Below are 19,925 nucleotides of genomic sequence, written 5' to 3' on the forward strand. Positions count from 1 at the left end.
CCGAACCCCCCCCCCCTCGTCGCCTCGGGACCGTCCCCGACTCCCACCTCGCCGGATCCGCATCGCCGGACGGCCGCCGCCTCGACCTCCTCCCCGCCGGACGCCCCCCACCGCCCCGAGCCCGTTTCCGAGACCCCACGCGTCCCCCCCGTGAGCTCTTCCCTCCCCTGCTTCGCTCTGTAGCCGTAGGGGTCGACCCCCGCGCTCGGTCGCCATGGCCGGAGCTCGCTCCGGCGCCGCGCTCGTCGCGCTACGGCTCGCGCCGGCTCACCGCGCCCCACGTACCCCCCTCCCCTCGCGCCTCCTCCGCTCGGTCAAGGCCCCCCCTCCTCTTCCCCCTCGTTCCCCTCCGTACCCGAGCGCCCCCGTCGCGGATCTCGTCGCCGGCGCCCTTCCGGTGACCAAATGGTCACGGGGCCGAGCCCCTGGTGCTCAGCGCGTCGCGCAGCCCCCCTGGCCTTCCCGTTAGCCCCGTAGCGCGATCCCGACGCGGTCCCGAATCCCACCGCCGCCTCCGCCGCTCGCCGGCGTCGTTTCCGGCCAAGTCCGGCCGTGCCTCTGCCACCGTTGGACGCGGCATCCCCTCCACGTTCGAACGCACCCGCCCGCGGCCATTTTTGCCGCCGGACGGCGAATCCCGGCGAGGTCCGGCGCCCCTCCGCCGCGGGAACGCTCCCCGGAGCTCCCCAACGCCGGTCGCCGACGTGGCCGACCTGGGGCCACCCCTGGGTCACTAACCCGTGGGCCCTAGGGGCCCGGCCGGCCTGTTGACCCGGTCAGCCTTGCTGACTGGACCGGCCATGCCACTGACCGCAGGCCCCCCCCCAGAACGTTAAAAATAAAAATAAATGATAATTAAAATATTAATTAATTAATTAATAAATACTTAATTTAATTAATCCTGATTAATTAACCTAATGGCTAATTAACCTAATTAACTATTGTTAATTAACTAACAGAGTATGACGAACGGGACCCACCTGTCAGGTTGACCAAGTCAACCCTGTTGACTGCTGACGTCAGCATGACATCATGCTGACGTCATAAATTCATTTTTCGAATTAAATAATTAATTAATTAAATTCCAGAAATTAATAAAATCTTTAGAAAATCATATCTTTTAATCCGTAACTCGGATTAAAATATTTTCAACATGAAAGTTGCTCAGAACGACGAGACGAATCCGGATGCGTAGTCCGTTCGTCCGCCACGCATCCCTAACCTATCAAACTCGCAACTTTCCCCCTCCGGTTCACCGGTCCGAAAACGCGAAACACCGGGGATACTTTCCCGGATGTTATCCCCCTTCACCGGTATCACCTACTACCGCGTTAGGGCACCTCTAACGCTGTAACTTGTCATGTCATGCATCACTATGCATATGCTTGCATTATATTTATTGTTTCTTCCCCCTCTTCTCTCTCTAGACACCGAGACCGACGCCGCTGCTACCCCGTACGACTACGGTGTTGACGACCCCTCTCTCTTGCCAGAGCAACCAGGCAAGCCCCCCCTTTGATCACCAGATATCGCCTACTCTTCTCTATACTGCTTGCATTAGAGTAGTGTAGCATGTTACTGCTTCCCGTTAATCCCATACTGATGCATAGCCTGTCCTTGCTACTACTGTTGATACCTTTACCTGCAATCCTAATGCTTAGTATAGGATGCTAGTTTATCATTAGTGGCCCTACATCCTTGTCCGTCTGCCATGCTATACTATCGGGCCGTGATCACACGGGAGTTGATCACGGGTATACACTATATACTTTATACATGATACATGTGGTGACTAAAGACGGGTCGGCTTGAGGAGCACCCGCGAGTGGAGTTTTGAGGCGGAGCGGCAGGGCAGGTTCCGACCACCTAGGAGAGAGGTGGGCCTGGCCCTGGTCGGCGTTCGCGGATACTTAACACGCTTAACGAGATCTGGGTATTTGATCTGAGTCTGGCCATTTGGTCTATACGCACTAACCATCTACGCGGGAGTAGTTATGGGTATCCCGGCGTCGTGGTATCAGCCGAAGCCTTCTTGACGTCAGCGATGGAGCGGCGCGCGCTGGATTGGACTGGAACGCCACTAGGCTAGGTCTGCTTCCGGCCGCCCACGCAACGTGCAGGTGTGCTAAGGGCGATGGGCCCAGACCCCTGTGCGCTTAGGTTTAGACCGGCGTGCTGACCTCTCTGTTGTGCCTAGGTGGGGCTGCGACGTGTTGATCTTCCGAGGCCGGGCATGACCCAGGAAAGTGTGTCCGGCCAAATGGGATCGAGCGTGTTGGGGTATGTGGTGCACCCCTGCAGGGAAGTTAATCTATTCGAATAGCCGTGATCTTCGGTAACAGGACGACTTGGAGTTGTACCTTGACCTTATGACAACTAGAACCAGATACTTAATAAAACACACCCTTCCAAGTGCCAGATACAACCGGTGATCGCTCTCTCACAGGGCGACGAGGGGAGGATCAGCGGTTAGGGTTATGCTATGCGATGCTACTTGGAGGACTTCAGTCTACTCTCTTCTACATGTTGCAAGACGGAGGCTGCCAGAAGCGTAGTCTTCGAAAGGATTAGTTATCCCCCTCTTATTCTGGCTTTCTGCAGTTCAGTCCACATATGATACCCTTACTCCATTTGATACCCATGCATATGTAGTGTAGCTCCTTGCTTGCGAGTACTTTGGATGAGTACTCACGGTTGCTTTCTCCCTCCTTTCCCCTTTTTCCTTCTTCCTGGTTGTCCCATCCAGATGTTGGAGCCCAGGATCCAGATGCCACCGTCGACGACGACTCCTACTACACCGGAGGTGCCTACTACTACGTGATGCCCGCTGACGACGACCAGGAGTAGTTAGGAGGATCCCAGGCAGGAGGCCTGCGCCTCTTTCGATCTGTATCCCAGTTTGTGCTAGCCATCTTATGGCAACTTGTTTAATTTATGTCTGTTCTCAGATATTGTTGCTTCCGCTGACTCGTCTATGATCGAGCTCTTGTATTCGAGCCCTCGAGGCCCATGGCTTGTAATATGATGCTTGTATGACTTATTTTATTTGTAGAGTTGTGTTATGATATCTTCCCGTGAGTCCCTGATCTTGATCGTACACGTTTGCGTGTATGATTAGTGTACGATTAAATCGGGGGCGTCACACTCTCTACAGGTTATTTTTCGGTATACGCACTCGCTTCGTACGTGGTCTATAGTACAGCGAGCGGAATACCAACCGCTGTTCAAAGCGGTGTGTACGCGATTGGAGCAGGTGGCTACGGAGGTTTTTTTCCCAACATGGGTGGCAGCATAACCTCCGGATTGACCCACCACCACTTTCGACATAGGCATGTATAGTGTCGGTCTATAGGACTCTACTGTTGCCGTTTTGTCGATTTTGATTTTTTTTCTTTCTGTCAAACTTTTTAGAATTGGCTGTGTGCATCTTAGTTATGCAGAGGCCGAGTGTCACTCATAATGCTTTGTATCCGCTCTTGATGCTACATTTTTGAGTTAATAAAACGCCCTTTATCGAAAAAATCTCAGCTAGGTTGATTTGACCACCAGTAACCACAATCCTCAGCAAAGGCGTTCCACGGCGATAGCGGGGCGACAGAGGGACACCGGGGCGGAGCTGCAAGGTGCAGCACGGGAGGCGGCCGCGAGCAGCGACTCGGCCCGGGCGCGCGAGCGACTTGGTGACTTGAAGCAGAAGCAGCAGGGGACCGACACATCGGCAGCTTTCCCGGCCGGCTCAAGGCACGACGGCAGTGACTGCAGGACGGCTCCAGGTCGGAGTAGCGCGGCGGCTCATAGTAGCAGCTCGGAGGCGGCGTGCAGCGAAGGCGGCTTACGGTGATACGGTGGCGGAGACAAAGTGCAACGCAAGAGGCCGGGCGGCTCGAAGCGGAGGCCGGCCCCGCGCGACTGTGTCGATGAAGGCGACTTGAAGGGCGAGCGAGGCCATCAGGCGTGGCTTGGCGCGGTAGTTCAAGGCGCAGCGATGGAGGCCGCAGGAGCCGGCCGGTGCACCACAGACAGCGAGCGCCCAGGAAGCGGCATCTCCGCGGGACGCGGCGACTCAACAACAGTTCAGAGCTGGAGGTGACGGCACACGACTTGGCTATAGTCGAGGCGGAGGCGCAACCGGCGAGTTGGAGACGCGTCCGCGAGGCGGCTCGAGGCTGCGCTGGTCGGTCGACGAGGCGGAGGCAGGTAGAGGCACGCTCGGTGCCACGGCAAAACGTAGCAGGGGCAGGTAGCAACTCGCGACAGCGGCGGTCCTGCTGTCCATCCAATCAGTCACGAGCTCTTAAACAACATGTACTGACGTGCCTGCATGACTTTGCTCTTGTTTTCGTAATGACTAGTCCATGGTAGCCACTTTTTCGGGTGTTTCCTCATGTGTGCTAGATCACTGCTTATTTTTGAATTTTGACGGCGAAGATTAGGTGCCCCATTGAGACAGCAGCGGCGCAACGGCTGGGCGACGCAGCGATGGGCTGCTCGGAGGCTCCGCAATGGCGCTGTGCTATGGCACGGGGGCGGACAGTTTGGAACAGAGGACGGGGCGGCCTGACACAGCCGTGGGGCAGGGGCGCAGTGGTTCGGCCGCGGAAGCGAGCCGGCGAATGTGTCTCAGCAACAGAGGCGCGCCAGCGAGGCACAGCCGCGGTCGAGGAGGTGACGACGGGGCGGCGACTTGTGGCTCGGGGCAAACTGCGGTAGAAAACCGGCTCAACTTGGAGCGGCACGAAGCTGCGCAAAACAGACGAGGTGGGACCACAGCGAAGAGCGGCTGGGACTAGCCGGAGGAGAAGGGCGTCGAGGCAACCGGCGGCGACTCTGGCCGGATCCCAGGCGGGCCCGCGAGCGACAAGTCTGAGTCCGACTCAATCTGAAGTCCAATCTAGTGCTTCTCTAGATCCCTCTTCTTAGTAATTTTTCCTTTCTTAATTCTTGAATTAACTTCCTGGTTGATTCCTTGTACGATCCGGCTTCATGTGACGGTCGCCCAGCGACTTCTGTACGCGGCGGCGGCGACTCAATGAATCAAACAAAAACAACTGTAATTTGGCGATTTTGATCTGTATCGATGAAACCCCTCTCCCCTTAGCTTGTGCCGTGGGGCAACGGAAAAGTGATCCGGCCATAACGGATCACCTGGTTACGCGTGGTAGTGCAAACAGACGCAATCTGACTCTTCTTCATCTGAAAATCGCGATCTTTCTTGAAACCCTAATTAAGATCTCTCCAAGAACTCAACATCATCGTGCGCAGGCCCCACGGTGGGCGTTAACTGTCGTGAAATTATCACGGCAGATGTCCTTAGTGTCAGGACTTAGTCGCGAGGCCAACGCATTTATGCGGTAGCTTGAAGGGGTTGATCGGAATCGAGAGACGCAACATGCAAGACGAATATTTAGACAGCTTCGGACCCCGGGAAATATCATCCAGTATTAACCCTACATGCTGTTTGTGGCTAGATCTCATTATGCTCATGAGAGAGTCACCGGTAAGCCGGCTCTTTGTGTCTAGCCCTAGAGAATATTTTCTGCCCCTCCTTATATATGTTGAAGGGGCGGGTTACATGTGGAGTCCTAGTAGGACTAGGATTATTCTGTCCTTTCTCACAAGTTGAATACAAGTCCGGGTCTTGCTTCCTCGTAAAGGAAATATTCGTCATCCCTTTCCTCTTAAGCCGGCCCACCAGAGTATAAGCCGGCCTGCTGGGCCTTGGGCCTTGTCGTCCGTCTGATCCACCCGCCGGGTCTCCAGTGAGTCACAATGTCCAGGCGGGTTACATGTAAACCGCCATGTCTGGTCGGATCGCCAGTGAGTCGCCAAGCTCCAGCCATGTTTCTGGTGAGTCGCCAAGCTCGATCGGGTCATGATTCCGGCTGGGCTGTAACATATTCCCCGACAGCAACAGAATGCTATGTAACATATTCAAAAATTGTTAGACAAAAGCGATGACCTGTTGGACACGGAAATGACCCGATCTCAGTCCTTAATTGAAGACATTAAAAATCTTCATGTTAAGTATGAAGAGCTTGAAAGTCATCATGAAACGCTCTCAACTACTCATGAAAAGCTCTCCTATGATTATCTTCAAAGGAAGCAAGAACTTGAGAGCGGCTCATGAAGATCTTCAAAAAGAGAATGAGCCACTCCGCGCTCGACAGATCAGTTCCACTCAGGAAGGATTTGAACCACCATGTCTAAAATGCCTTGAGCGTGATAACGCTACTTCTGATGCTGGATGTTCTACTGCTAATACTACTGCAATATCTTCAACTGCTAATGTGGTAACTAACCCCTCTCCTGAGGATAACACTGCTATTGCTGATGAGAATGCCAGGTTGAAGACAATGCTTGAGACAGTAATGTACAAAAGTCTCAAAGGGCATCAGATACTATGTGATGTCCTCAAGAAACAGATTCTGAACCGAAACCCTAGGAAAGAGGGTGTTGGGTTCGAGAGGAAATTGAATGTTGATGGTTCTTACTGGAAGCCTGATCAGTACCCTAAAACCACATGGGACCTTGAGTGGATCCATCTACCTTATCTGGCTTCACTTGTGCTAACCCGATTATCATCGATGAATCCTTTGTTGCAAACTATAAACTCTTTTAAGAATCAGAATGGTGAAGTGTTTGCGAGGTATATTGGTACTAATTGCATGAATGGACCACCTTTGAAGAAGATCTAGGTGCCCAAGAGTTGTCTTGAGAATCTTGAGGTGAATGTCGTCATGACACCACTTGGGAAGAAGACAAACCCCAGACCAAAGGCTTCATATGGTCCAAAGGCTTCATACAGACAGAGGACTCACCAGAGTCACCCTAACACAAATGTTTTGCAGGGAAACCATACTCAGGCCTATGAATATGAGTGTGTTTCATCAAACCGCCATGTTCATAAGATCAAGAACTATGCTGCCTATTCATATGAGTATTATTCACCTCCTGCAAGGCTATTTGCCTGGGCTCCAAAGCCAAAGTTCTCAGATGCTGCACTTAGACTCATTGCTTTGAAGCCACCCCTGAAAATGTGGGTGGTTAAGAAAACTTAACTCTCTTTTGCAGGGAAGGGTCTCTAGCCGAAAATCAAAGGCGTCAGATGCTATTGCTGGGGACCTAAAACATCTTGTGGGGCACAAGATAAAATGCCCAAATGGTCTTACTATGTATTTTGTTCTTGATTCGCTTGCTAATCATCCTATCAGTCCTAACCTGGATCTGAGCTTTCATAATCCACTTGTTCGTCAAATGTTTATGCTTCACGTTTCCCTTGGTGAAGCCTATCCCCCTAACTGCACTGTAGGGTATGATACCAAAGGCTTCTGAGTGTATTATGGACAGTGGATGCTCTAACCAGATGACTGGTGATCGAAGTCTTCTCATGGACTCAACCTTACGTCCATCTGACAAGAGTCACATCACATTTGCTGACACTGGTAAATGCAAGGTATTGGGTCTAGGTAGAGTTGCAATCTCAAGGATCAGCACATGGATAAAGTGATGCTTGTTTAATCCCTTGGTTTGAACTTAATGTCTGTCTCAATGCTTTGTGACTTGAACATGATTGTGATATTTGGAAAATATCGTTGCCTTGTGCTTATGGAATCTGGCAAATCTCTAGTATTTAAAGGGTATCGAAAGGACGATTTGTATATGGTAGATTTCTCAGCATGCCCACAGTTGGCCATATGTCTTCTAGCAAAAGCTTTAGAGTGCTGGCTCTGCCATCGGAGGCAAGGGCATGCTGGCATGAGGAACTTGTACACTCTCGGGAAGAAGAAACACGTCGTAGGCATCGAGGGCGTCAAGTTCAAGAAGGATCATCTATGTGGTGCCTGCGAAGCTGGAAAGATGACAAGGGCCAAACATCCCTCGAAGACAATCATGATGACATCTCAACCCTTCAAGCTGCTTCACATGGACTTATTTGGCCCTACTCACTACCACTGCTTTACAAGACTGAAGTGCAGGATGTCTTCACACGTTCGCCAATCGTGCCATCATGAACTATGGCATCGAGATCAAGCACATCAGAAGTGACAATGGCACAGAGTTCAAGAACACCGGCCTCGACACTTATCTTGATACATTGGGCATCACTCATGAATTCTCAGCTCCATACACACCTCGGCGGAATGGCATCATGGAGCGCAAGAACAGAACACTCATTGAGATGGCTCGGACGATGCTTGATGAGTACAAGACTCTAAGGAAGTTCTGGCCTGAAGCTATTGATACTCGATGCCATGTCATCAACCATGTTTATCTTCACAAGCTTCTAAAGAAGACATCATATGAGCTACTGACTGGTAAGAAGCCAAACGTAAGCTACTTCAGAGTATTTGGTGCTAGGTGCTGGATCAAGGATCCGCATCACACTTCAAAATTTGCACGTCTTCTAGCAAAAGATTCAAAGTGCTGGCTCTACCATCGGAGGCTAGGGCATGCTGGCATGAGGAACTTGTACACTCTCGCAAAGAAGAAACACGTCGTAGGCATCGAGGGCGTCAAGTTCAAGAAGGATCATCTATGTGGTGTCTGCGAAGCTGGAAACATGACAAGGGCCAAACTTCCCTCGAAGACAATCATGACGACATCTTAACCCTTTGAGCTGCTGCACATGGAATTATTTGGCCCTACTTACTACCCTACTCTCACTACCACTGCTTGCCTATATGGCGTCTTCATTGTTGATGATTATTCAAGATACACCTGGGTGCACATAATTCTTTACAAGACTGAAGTGTAGGATGTCTTCACACGATTCGCCAATCGTGCCATGATGAACTATGCCATAAAGATCAAGCACATCAGAAGTGACAATGGCACAGAGTTCAACCGGCCTCGACACTTATCTTGATACAGTGGGCATCACTCATGAATTCTCAGCTCCATACACACCTCAGCAGAATGGCATCATGGAGCGCAAGAACAGAACACTCGTTGAGATGGCTCGGACGATGCTTGATGAGTACAAGACTCGAAGGAAGTTCTGGCCTGAAGCTATTGATTCTACATGCCATGTCATCAACCGTGTTTATCTTCACAAGCTTATAAAGAAGACATCATATGAGCTACTGACTGGTAAGAAGCCAAATGTAAGCTACTTCAGAGTATTTGGTGCTAGGTGCTGGATCAAGGATCCGCATCACACTTCAAAATTTGCACCGAAAGCACATGAAGGTTTTATGCTTCGTTACGGAAAGAACTCGCACTCCTACAGAGACTTCAACCTCTTTCGCTGTAAAGTGGTTGAAACTATGGATGTGCGGTTCGGTGAAACTAATGGCTCGCAAAGAGAGCACCCACCAAATGTGCTAGATGAAGTCTCACCAAGTGAATCCATCAAGCTTATGGGTACTGGAGAAATCATACCTTCACAGGCACATGCCGAATAAGAACTTATCATTTCTGCACCAAGTCAACCTGAAGATGCTGCTCAGCCTAAAGCCAATGATGAAGATGAAGACAATGATCATCAAGGGAAAAATCTTCGTCCAGTTCATCCTCAGGTTGCAAATGAAGTACAGATTGAGAAGATAATTGATAGCATCAATGCTCCTAGTCCCCTTACTCGTTCAAGAGTAACACAGCTAGCAATTTTCGGTGGGCACTTCACGTTTGTCTCTATATCTGAACCCAAGAAAGTTGTTGAAGCCTTTATGGAACCTGAATGGATTCAAGCTATGCAAGAAGAGCTTCAACAGTTTGAGATGAACAATGTGTGGAAACTGGTCAAGCGTCCTGATCCTCGCAAGCACAATATGATTGGCACCAAATGGATCTATCGCAACAAACAAGATGAGCATGGTCAAGTTGTCAGAAACAAGCCTCATCTCGTTGCTCAGGGATACACTCAAGTTGAAGGGATTGACTTCAATGAAACATTTGCTCCGATGGCTAGGCTTGAAGCCATTCGCATACTGCTAGCCTATGCCAATCATCACAACATCCTTCTGTTTCAAATGGATGTAAAGAGTGCCTTTCTCAACGACAAGATTGAAGAAGAAGTGTATGTTGCACAACCACCTGGCTTTGAAGATCCAAAACATCCTGATATGGTATACAAGCTCAACAAGGCACTGTATGGCCTCAAACAAGCCCCTCGTGCTTGGTATGACACACTCAAACACTTCTTGAAGAGCAAAGGCTTCAAACCTGGTTCCCTGGATCCCACTCTCTTCACGAACACATACGATGGTGAACTATTTGTGTGCCAGATCAATGTGGATGACATTATCTTCGGCTGCACTAACAAAGGATACAGTGGTGAGTTTGGACACATGATGCAAGAGTGATATCAGATGTCCATGATGGGTGAGCTGAAGTTCTTCCTTGGTCTTCAAATCCATCAGCAAAGCAACGACATCTTTGTATTTCAAGGGAAATACCTCAAAGATTGCCTGAAGAAGTTTGGAATGCAAGAATGCAAGGGACACACGACGCCAATGCCAACCAAAAGTCATCCGGGCCCCGACGACAATGGTAAAGAGTTCGATCAAAAGGCATACCGCTCCATGATTGGTTCCTTACTCTATTTATGTGCATATAGGGCACATATCATGCTTAGCATTTGCATGTGAGCCCGATTCCAAGCGGCACCAAAGGAGTCGCATCACTTAGCTGTGAAGCGAATTCTTCGATATTTGGCTTACACCCCAACACTAGGATTATGGTATCCAAAGGGCTTAGAGTTTGATCTAGTTGGATTCTCAGATGTTGATTATGCTGGTGACAAGGTTGATCGCAAGTCCACATCAGGAACATGTCACTTTCTTGGACGATCTCTTGTCTGTTGGTCTTCAAAGAAGCAGAACCGTGTGTCTCTCTCCACTGTTGAATCTGAATACATTGCTGCTAGATCTTGCTACGCTCAGCTTCTATGGATGAAGCAAACTCTCAAGGACTATGGCATCCATCTGAAGCAAGTACCACTCTACTGAGACAATGAAAGCGACATCAAGATTGCCAACAACCCAGTTCAGCACTCGAAGACAAAGCACGTTGAAATTCGTCATCACTTTCTTAGAGACCATGTCATGAAGGAAGATATTGATATCATTCACATCAACACTGAAGAGCAATTGGCAGATATCTTCACAAAGCCCTTGGATGAGAAAAGGTTTTGCAAGTTGCGGTGTGAGCTAAATATCTTAGAATCCTCAAATGTCCTGTGATTGGACACACATCCTAACGCTTATGCAGGTTGATGACTTAGATGTGCAACACATCAAGTAAGTATATCTTCAATAAATGAAGACATACACTCTAAGTGTGAAAACATTAACGCAGAATTTGACTTCGGAGTGCCACGATAATTGTGCGCCATGTCTAGGTCTAATACTTCCTGTACGGTGGGTAATGCCACCACCAAAGTCTTGCTTGAAGTGTTTTCAATTGGCGTCACATTTGCATAATCTTCACATTTGGTTTGGTCTTCAACATTGATTCGACTTCATGTTTATCTTCACAATGTTGATTTGGTATCATATTGACATATACGTATATTGGTGTTCTGTCCTCTACAGCATTCACTTATAGCTATGACTTCATGTTTGAATCTTTTGATCTAAGTGAATGTGATCGGACCCTAACCCCCTCTGTGCTTCTACCTCAGATTCTATCTATCCAAAAATCATATGCATTCTATTGAAATTGTTGATTGTCTTCTCTGAGTCCTTGTCAGCAGAAGACACAGAGACAAAAATTGAATCTGTTTTAATGCTATATCCTTATTGCCTGAAACCCAGAGAAGCTGGAATGTCCACCCGACAATCCAGGCGTGCATGGGAACATGGAACAACTTCCAATGTGTTGCATGCATGCCACATGTCCTTCAGATGTGAACCGCCAGGGGCACCTACGTATACGTTGTGCTATCCCTTTCCTTATAAATACTCAACTCACCGCGGTCATTATATCTTCTTCCACCTCGCCACCTCGCACAAACCCTAGCGTCTACGCTAGCTCGCGACGAAGCTGGAGACAAAGCGCCTAGCTGCCGCGACTTCTTCGATGTCGTCCTCACACCGACCGCGGACCTCGTCCTCTACGCCACCACCGTAGGTGTCTTCCGCTGCCAAGTTAGGGCGCGCGAGATTGAACTGCTCGGCCTCCCTCACAACTTCGTCTTGCAGTTCTTCGTGTAGTAATTAAATCTCAGTTTTACTGCCCTTTTGATCCATCAGATTCATCCACTTCAACCAGAAGTGGTTTCCAAAATTGCAAATCTGGATCTATCTTGTTCTGCATCTCATATCATGCCAAGTATATTCACTTATGCTTCACAACTAGTTAGATTCCTCACTAGTACTTATTCATGGATTCGTACAAATCTGGAACCAACTGTCTCCAAATAAGTGAATGTCTTCACACTACGAGGTCAATGTCTTCAAACTGATTTATCTTCAAAATCTTCTAAGAATGCATATGACCTCTTCCCCTTCCCTCGCACCTCTAATGCTGTCACAGGTACATGTCGGTGGGAGAATCCCTTGGTTCTCATAGTCTGCATTCGTTTGCAGAATTCTTACAACAACACATCAATTCTCCTGAAGCCAGTTCCTGTCTAACCAGCAGACGGAAGCCATTCACAGTCTTAAAGCCTTTCAGCTTGAATACAATGGCCACTGAGAAATTAGCTAGGAAGGGCGACAGACAACGCTGTGGGAATACAACCAAGGACGTGCCACCAGATCTCTTTGAAATGTACAAGACAGATCCTGAGGAAACCAATGGAGAACGCAAGAACCGAATCCAATGGATTCGAAGATATTGGGTAGAGGAATGGTACAAATACAGATTTGTAACTGCCGAATATGCTGAAAAGAATGCCACCATGGGCCCCTGGGGAGATATTGTATACAGAGGTCTTCAGCCCAAGTCCAAGTCTGAAGCCATAGCTCAAGGCTTCTATCCTTGCATGGTCCGTGGACCGCAGCCAGACAATGTCGACCCATCATCTCTGCTATGGTGTCATGAAGACAACCTCTTCAAGTGCAATTTCCAGTTTGCAAAGGAGTCTGCTGCAAAGAACAAGAAGGACTTGGGACTCAATTTCAACCCTTGCCCGTCTGCTCCAAGGGCTGATGGCACTCGTGATGCCAATCCCAATGAAATCGGCCCCTTCTACACTACAAAAAAATACACTTCCGTGATGATACGTGTTTGTCACAGTAGGTCACGTTTTTGTCATGCATGTACATCCATGACGATTTTATGACAGAATCAAGATAGTCATACCTGTGCTGTCGTAGAAGTGTTCCATGACATTACCAAAATTATCATCACGGAAGTGTCCACTTCCATGACAATAAATCGCGCATCACAGAAGTGGTTTCGTCAAGGGTGACAGACATGTGGCATCCACCGTAACGGAACGCCGTTAAGCTATCGGGTCCAGTTTTGGATCCGATAACCCGTTAATAGCCCGGACCAATGGGGATTTTCCATGTGTAAAATCATCATTGGCCGCAGGAAACACGTGTTGCCTCACCGTTGGGACAGATGTCATCCACTCATTGGACTGGAGGCGCCTATGATAGGTCGACACGTGGCACGGCCAAACAGTGGCCCATTCCGGTGAAAAAAGTCGGCCCAGTAAAAATTAGCAGGGCGGCCCATATAAGGCCTACTTGTGTCAGGTCCATTTAAGCCCACGGCCCATACGAGATGTGCCAATTTGGCCGTCAACGGCCCGTTAAAGATTTGACACCATTGCAGCCCATCGTCAGTTCGTGCCCGTTAACAGCACGCTATATATTCGGGCTCAATGTCGGCCCGATGAGATTTCGGCCTGTTAACGGCCCATTTAATGGATGGGCCAATTTTCAGGATGTACATCTTTCGGCCTTTTAACGACCCATTTAAATGTTGGGCTAATTTCCGGCCCGGTGTGTCTTTCATCCTGTTGACGGCCCATAAATCTGATGGGCCATTTGTAGTCGGACCTGAGTTTCGGCCTTTTAGCGGCCCATTTAAGTGTTGGGCCAATTTCTGGCCCGGTGTCACTTGCAGCCTATTGACGGCCCATAAATCAGTTGGACCATTTGTAGTCGGACCTGAGTTTTGGCCTTTTAGCGACCCATTTAGGTGTTGGGCCAATTCCCGGCCCTGTGTGCCTTTCGGCCTGTTAACGGACCATAAATGAGTTGGGCCATTTGTAGTCGGACCTTAGTTTTGGCCTTTTAACAGCCCATGCCCTTCATGATCCAATAACATCCTGGTTTCTCTTTCGACCTGCTAAAGGCCCACAACACAGTTGGGTCGTTTACAATACGACCTAACTTTCGGCCTCTTAGCGGCCCATGCTCTTCATGGTCCAGTACAAGCCCGTTGTCTCTTTTGGCCTGCTAAAGGCCTACAGTATAGTTGGGCCATATGTAGCCCAATCTTAGTAACGACCTGTTAACGGCCCGTGAAATAAATTGGGGCCACATGTTGCCCGCTTCGATGTCGGCCTGTTAACGACCCGGGAGGTAAGAGGGCCGACCATTAACTTTCGGCCTAGTAACGGCCTATTAACTTAATGGGTCCACTAAAGTTCGTTCATGTCTTTAGTACAAATTAGATAATTTGAGCCCATTACGACAAGCAATTATGCAGAGGACCAAAACCGATCAAGCAAAGGTACGGCATACAGGTAATAACGTTGCACATCCAACATATATTACAGGAAATTACATCAACTGGGCAATCAAAGATTGATGCCAGTGCAAATAAATGAGCAGAAACTAACCATCTACAACGTCACAATCTGCAACCTCAGCACAGATGACGCCCATAAGCATGTGGGCAAGTTCTTGCTGCTTTGCTACACTGTCTCTGAAAACATTGATCAGTTGTTGTGTCGCACGACTCTGCACCTCTGATTCATCCACCATTTCCATCATTGCTTCAGGCATTAATTGGTTCACAAACATACATTTATTCCGTTGCATTCGAGACAGAGGATACCGAACAGATTCAGATGGCGATTTTGGCAGGCTTGTATTATTGATAGTGGAGAGTGTCTCGATCACTGCATCATAACATAAATTAGGACAGGAACCAAACAGATTAATCATGAGTTATTGCCATATTACCTGGCCTAGATTTACTGGAAAGAAACAATGGGGTTGCCTTGCTGTTTTCAAACTTTGTCTTCTTATCTTCAGCAGCCTGCACAAAATTAACACACTAGCATTGCTATCATCGGCCAAGTCAGATTATAGGAAAGCAACATTGACACAACGAACATTTGGGCAACTAGCCTACACCAAATTAACACCATATGGCACAGCTATCATCAGCGAGGTAAGGTAATACGAAAGCAACATTGACACAATGAATGGATGGGCAACCAGAGAAGCACTACAATTCAGTAATGTGCGTGATATGAGATAGTACATTCATGCAGCTCAGTATGCAAAAGTACCAGGCAGTTTTCCTTACAAAAATCAACATTGGCGCCTTTAAAATTTTGCTACAACTAATTTTAGATCAGATAAAGGTTAGATTCACGCCGATTAACAAAATACATGCTGATGTAAAAATATAGTGATATACAAAAGGTACTTGCATCAGCATTGGAGCACAGAGAATTCCCGTAAGATATTTTCCTCGAATACGATCCCAATGGAGGAAGTCTTGTATCATATAACCTTATTTTCTAAAAGAGAGATGGGTAATAAACATGTAGAAAATATGATCAGAATGCTATAAAATTTCATGATGCGAGGATACGCACACGCTTCTTAGAATGGAGTTGACATTCTTTTGCTGGACTAGAGTGGACTAGTTCTTTGGCCACTGGAATCTGCTTATTATCAGTGGGAGTTGGGTTTCTCTGTGCTAGAGAAGTATCTATGAAAAATTGAGTTGGTTTATTATCTCCTGGCGTTTGGATATTTTGCAAAGACGTGGTTTGTAACCCTTCAGATTCTAACATAGCCGTCTTCCCCTTGCATGCCTTATATAGAAGAATGGTGATTCAGTTATAAAACATGCTACAACAAAGATGGAATAGGTACTGAAGAATAGAAAGGCATAACATATTGACATGTATTCCGTCCATCCAGAAATAAATGGATGGGTCTAGGCGTATTTCAGTTCTAGATACATCCAGTTTTATCCATTTCTGCGGCATTTAATCCGGACGGAGGGAGTATGATGTAAGAGCTAGGGATACAACAGGACAACACAGCAAAAAAACACTGAAAAACCCACTACAGAACCAAAGTATTCAAACCCACTAATATGAGATAGTACACTCATGCAGCTGAGGATGCAAAATTACCAGGCAGTTTTCCTTGCAAAAATCAACATTGTGGCCTTTAATCATACATTTTGCTACAACTAAATTTAGATCAGATAAAGGTTGGATTCAAGCCGACTAACAAAATACATGCTGATGTAAAAATATAGTGATATACAACAGGTACTTACATATACATTGGAGCACAGAGAATTCCTGCAAGAATCTTTCCACATAAACGATACCATTGCTGAAATTCTTCCATCTATTAAGCTTATTTTCTAAAAGAGAGATGGGTAAGAAACATGTAGAATATATGATCAGCATGCTATAAAATTTCATGATGCAAGGATACACACACGCTTCTTAGAATTGAGTTGACATATTTTTGCTGGACTGGAGCGGACTAGTTCTTTGGCCACTGGAATCTTCTTATTATTAGTAGGAGTTGGGTTCTCTGTGCTGGAGCAGTATCTATAAAAACAAGAGTTGGTTTATTATCTCCCGGCATTTGGATCTTTTGCAAAGGCCTTGTTTGTAACCCTTCAGATTCTAACATAGTCGTCTTCCCCTTGCATGCCTTGTATAGAAGAATGGTGCTTTAATTATAAAACATGCGATAGCAGAGAGATGGAATAGGTACTGAAGAATAGAAAGGCATGACATATTGACATGTATTCCCTCCATCCGGAAAAAAATGGATGGGTCTAGGCGTATTTCAGTTCTAGATATATCCTTTTTTACCCATTTCGGCAACATGTAATCCAGACGGAGGGAGTATGGTGTAAGAGCTAGGGATATGACAGGACAACACAGCAAAAAAACACTAGTTGAATGTAAAACTGTATGCTAGCGGAATACATACAAAAATAACTAAGGCAACATACACGTGTACGATTGGGAAAATAAGATGGCATTGCAACAGAGCACTAGAACAACACTTCAATGTAGAAAACATGGTATGGTAGATAGATGAAGTACATAATGATGAATAACAATGCATAAGATATTCAGAAGCATGATGTCCAAATTAAGCAGATGGCATTGCGATAGAGTAGAATGACAGTACTTGAATTTGAAAACATGTTATCATGAATGGAATAGGTACTGAAAAACAGGAAGGCATGACATATTTACATGCATGATCAGCATGCTAAGCACATGGCATTGCAATAGAGTAGATACACTCCAGGACATTATATGCATGTTGTACCCATATCACAGGCCAAGTTAGAGCAAGGACCTTGTGGGGTGAAGAGGATTCATCATCTTTTTGCAAGTCTTCTGAAGAACTGCCTTTACATGTTCCATCATATTGGGTATCATTGACATCAAGTTTATTGGCCTTTACATTGCTCCGTGAGGTTCTTGTGGATACATCAGTGTGTGCAATTATATCTGACATGCATGGAAGACAACTAGTAGTTAGATTTATGTAACGAGTTCCTGTAGGAGACGACATAAATAGTAGGACTGGGGTTAACTAGCAGCAACATGTCTCATAAACTAAAGGGAGAACACAGATGAAAGCTACAAAATATGTATCGTTTGTACTCGAGATTAACTAGATGGCACACAAAAGTATTAAAGAACAACATAGGTAATACTAGAAGTGGTATAATACTATAATCACCAGCCTGTGGGATAGCATTGGCTGATGGATGATAACTATGTAACAACGTTACCTAAAGAACAAGTATCTTAGCTGAACTATGGAACAACGTTAACTCCTGAACAAGACCCGTAAGAGATCAGCATGAATATAGAGTGAAATGTGATGATCTATTTTCCATGCTTAGATGAATAACAAAGCCATAAATGTTGCACACAAGTAAGATGAGGGTACAACCTATCTGGCTGCCATCCATAGGAGTGAGCATCATGTGCCGACTTGTCGATGGCCCTGCAGTTGTTGTGGCTGTCCATGTCGGGCACGCGCATTCGATGCAGGGAACTGTTGAGTGGGGACTATAGCTCCCTTCTGGTGTATGCTTCCCTTGTTGGAGCAGCTGCGGTGAGTCGGAAGACGGTGTGTCTGAAGATGCAGATAACGCATAATGTTAAGAACGACATATCTCTTTGATCTGAAGAAATACACTAAGAGATCAATAGCAAGGTACGAGAGTGGTCACACTTCTGTTGACTGAAGACTAAATTGGGGTCACACGATTTTATTTTATTTTGGTACTATCCGATCTACGCCGGATGGCTGGCCGTCTTGTGCCTCCCGGATGACACTGTTCGGAATCTTCCCCGAAGATCCAGCAACCAACGGCAGAGCAGCCTGCCTCCGCCGTCCGTGTCCCCGGCCAAAACCCCGCTCCCCGTCCACCGCACTGCCGTGGTTGCACCGCCCCCGGGCCAATCCACAAAGACTCCCCATCATCCAAATCCGGCGGTGGCAGTACCTTCAACCCATGCAACTCTAAAAGATAGCCATCTAAGCGCTGCTTCCGCAGCGAACTTGCGGCCTTGCACCCTTACGTTAGACACCAGCCAACCGGCAGCTTAGGAGCTCCGCCGCCTCGAGGGGTGCTGCTTCCCATTGGGAATCGATTGGCCCAGAATAAAAATTCAGACAACTGACACCTAAATAAAGTGATTTGAGATGAGGGTGCGACCTATCTAGCGGCATGGTGAAGTAGGCAGGTCCAGCTGCGGAGTCGGTGAGGCCGGTGCGGTTGCGGTGGCGACCGGAAGCAGGGGAAGAGCGATGTCGCGACGGTCGACGGCTATGCAGAAGCAGCGCCAGGACTCTGGGCGGATCCGAAGTTGGAGCCGCTCCGGCGCCATGAACAACGGCGGGGGTGAATCGGCTCCGGTATGGTTCACGCGGCCGTCGTCGAGGCAGCACCAGCAGCACAGAGTAGGAGGCACAAGGCCCAGTGCACGACGGCAAATGGACAACGTCTCTGGCATTAGGATGGAGGGCGGCTGTGAAATTGGTGCAGTGAGGGCGCCATGGAGGTGGGGCTGAGGTTTCGCGGCTCGGGAGAAGGGAGCTTCCCGGGGAGAAGGTGATTTGGAGCCCACGAGGTATGAAGGGGGGGGGGGGGGGGGGGGGGGGAATTTGGAGGGGAGTGGAACCATGTCTTACAGATGCATTTGTCTGAAATGTGAGGGGGAGCTACAGTTCTACCCTTTCCTATAGGCTTCTCGGCTTGGGTCTGTGTACTGAGGGTCGGGGATAGTAGAGTAACTTTGCTTCTCCCCAAATAGTGGGCGGGAGCGATTTCGGGCGAGGAGGGCGTGTTTTGAACTATAGTGGGCGCGAGCGATTTCGGGCGAGGAGAGCGTGTTTTGAAATAGTGGGCGAGAGTTATTTCGGGCGAGGAGAGTGTGTTTTTCCGACCATGGTTTATGAATTATTCGGCACATGTCATTTCGGCCGAGGAGAAGGCGCGCTTGGATGAAGTTACGAACCTACCCTCGATGTACAACGGGCCAATTGATGCGTGTCCCACATAGGACGGTAATTTCGCGTCTCCCATTTATTTTCTCGGGCGAATTCCACCGAGCAGAGAGGATGTTTAACGGTTCGTTCAAATTTTGGGAGAACGAGCATCCACGTCTACCTTACCAAGTCGATTCGGATCAAATTTTGAAATATTAGCTTGCCACTTCTTTTTTAGATAGAGAGATGATGCTCGGGAGTAATGTGTTTTTACATGCTCGTTTCTAGCGA

Source organism: Triticum urartu, chromosome 3, assembly GCF_003073215.2.
Source record: "Triticum urartu cultivar G1812 chromosome 3, Tu2.1, whole genome shotgun sequence".
Taxonomy (NCBI): domain Eukaryota; kingdom Viridiplantae; phylum Streptophyta; class Magnoliopsida; order Poales; family Poaceae; genus Triticum; species Triticum urartu.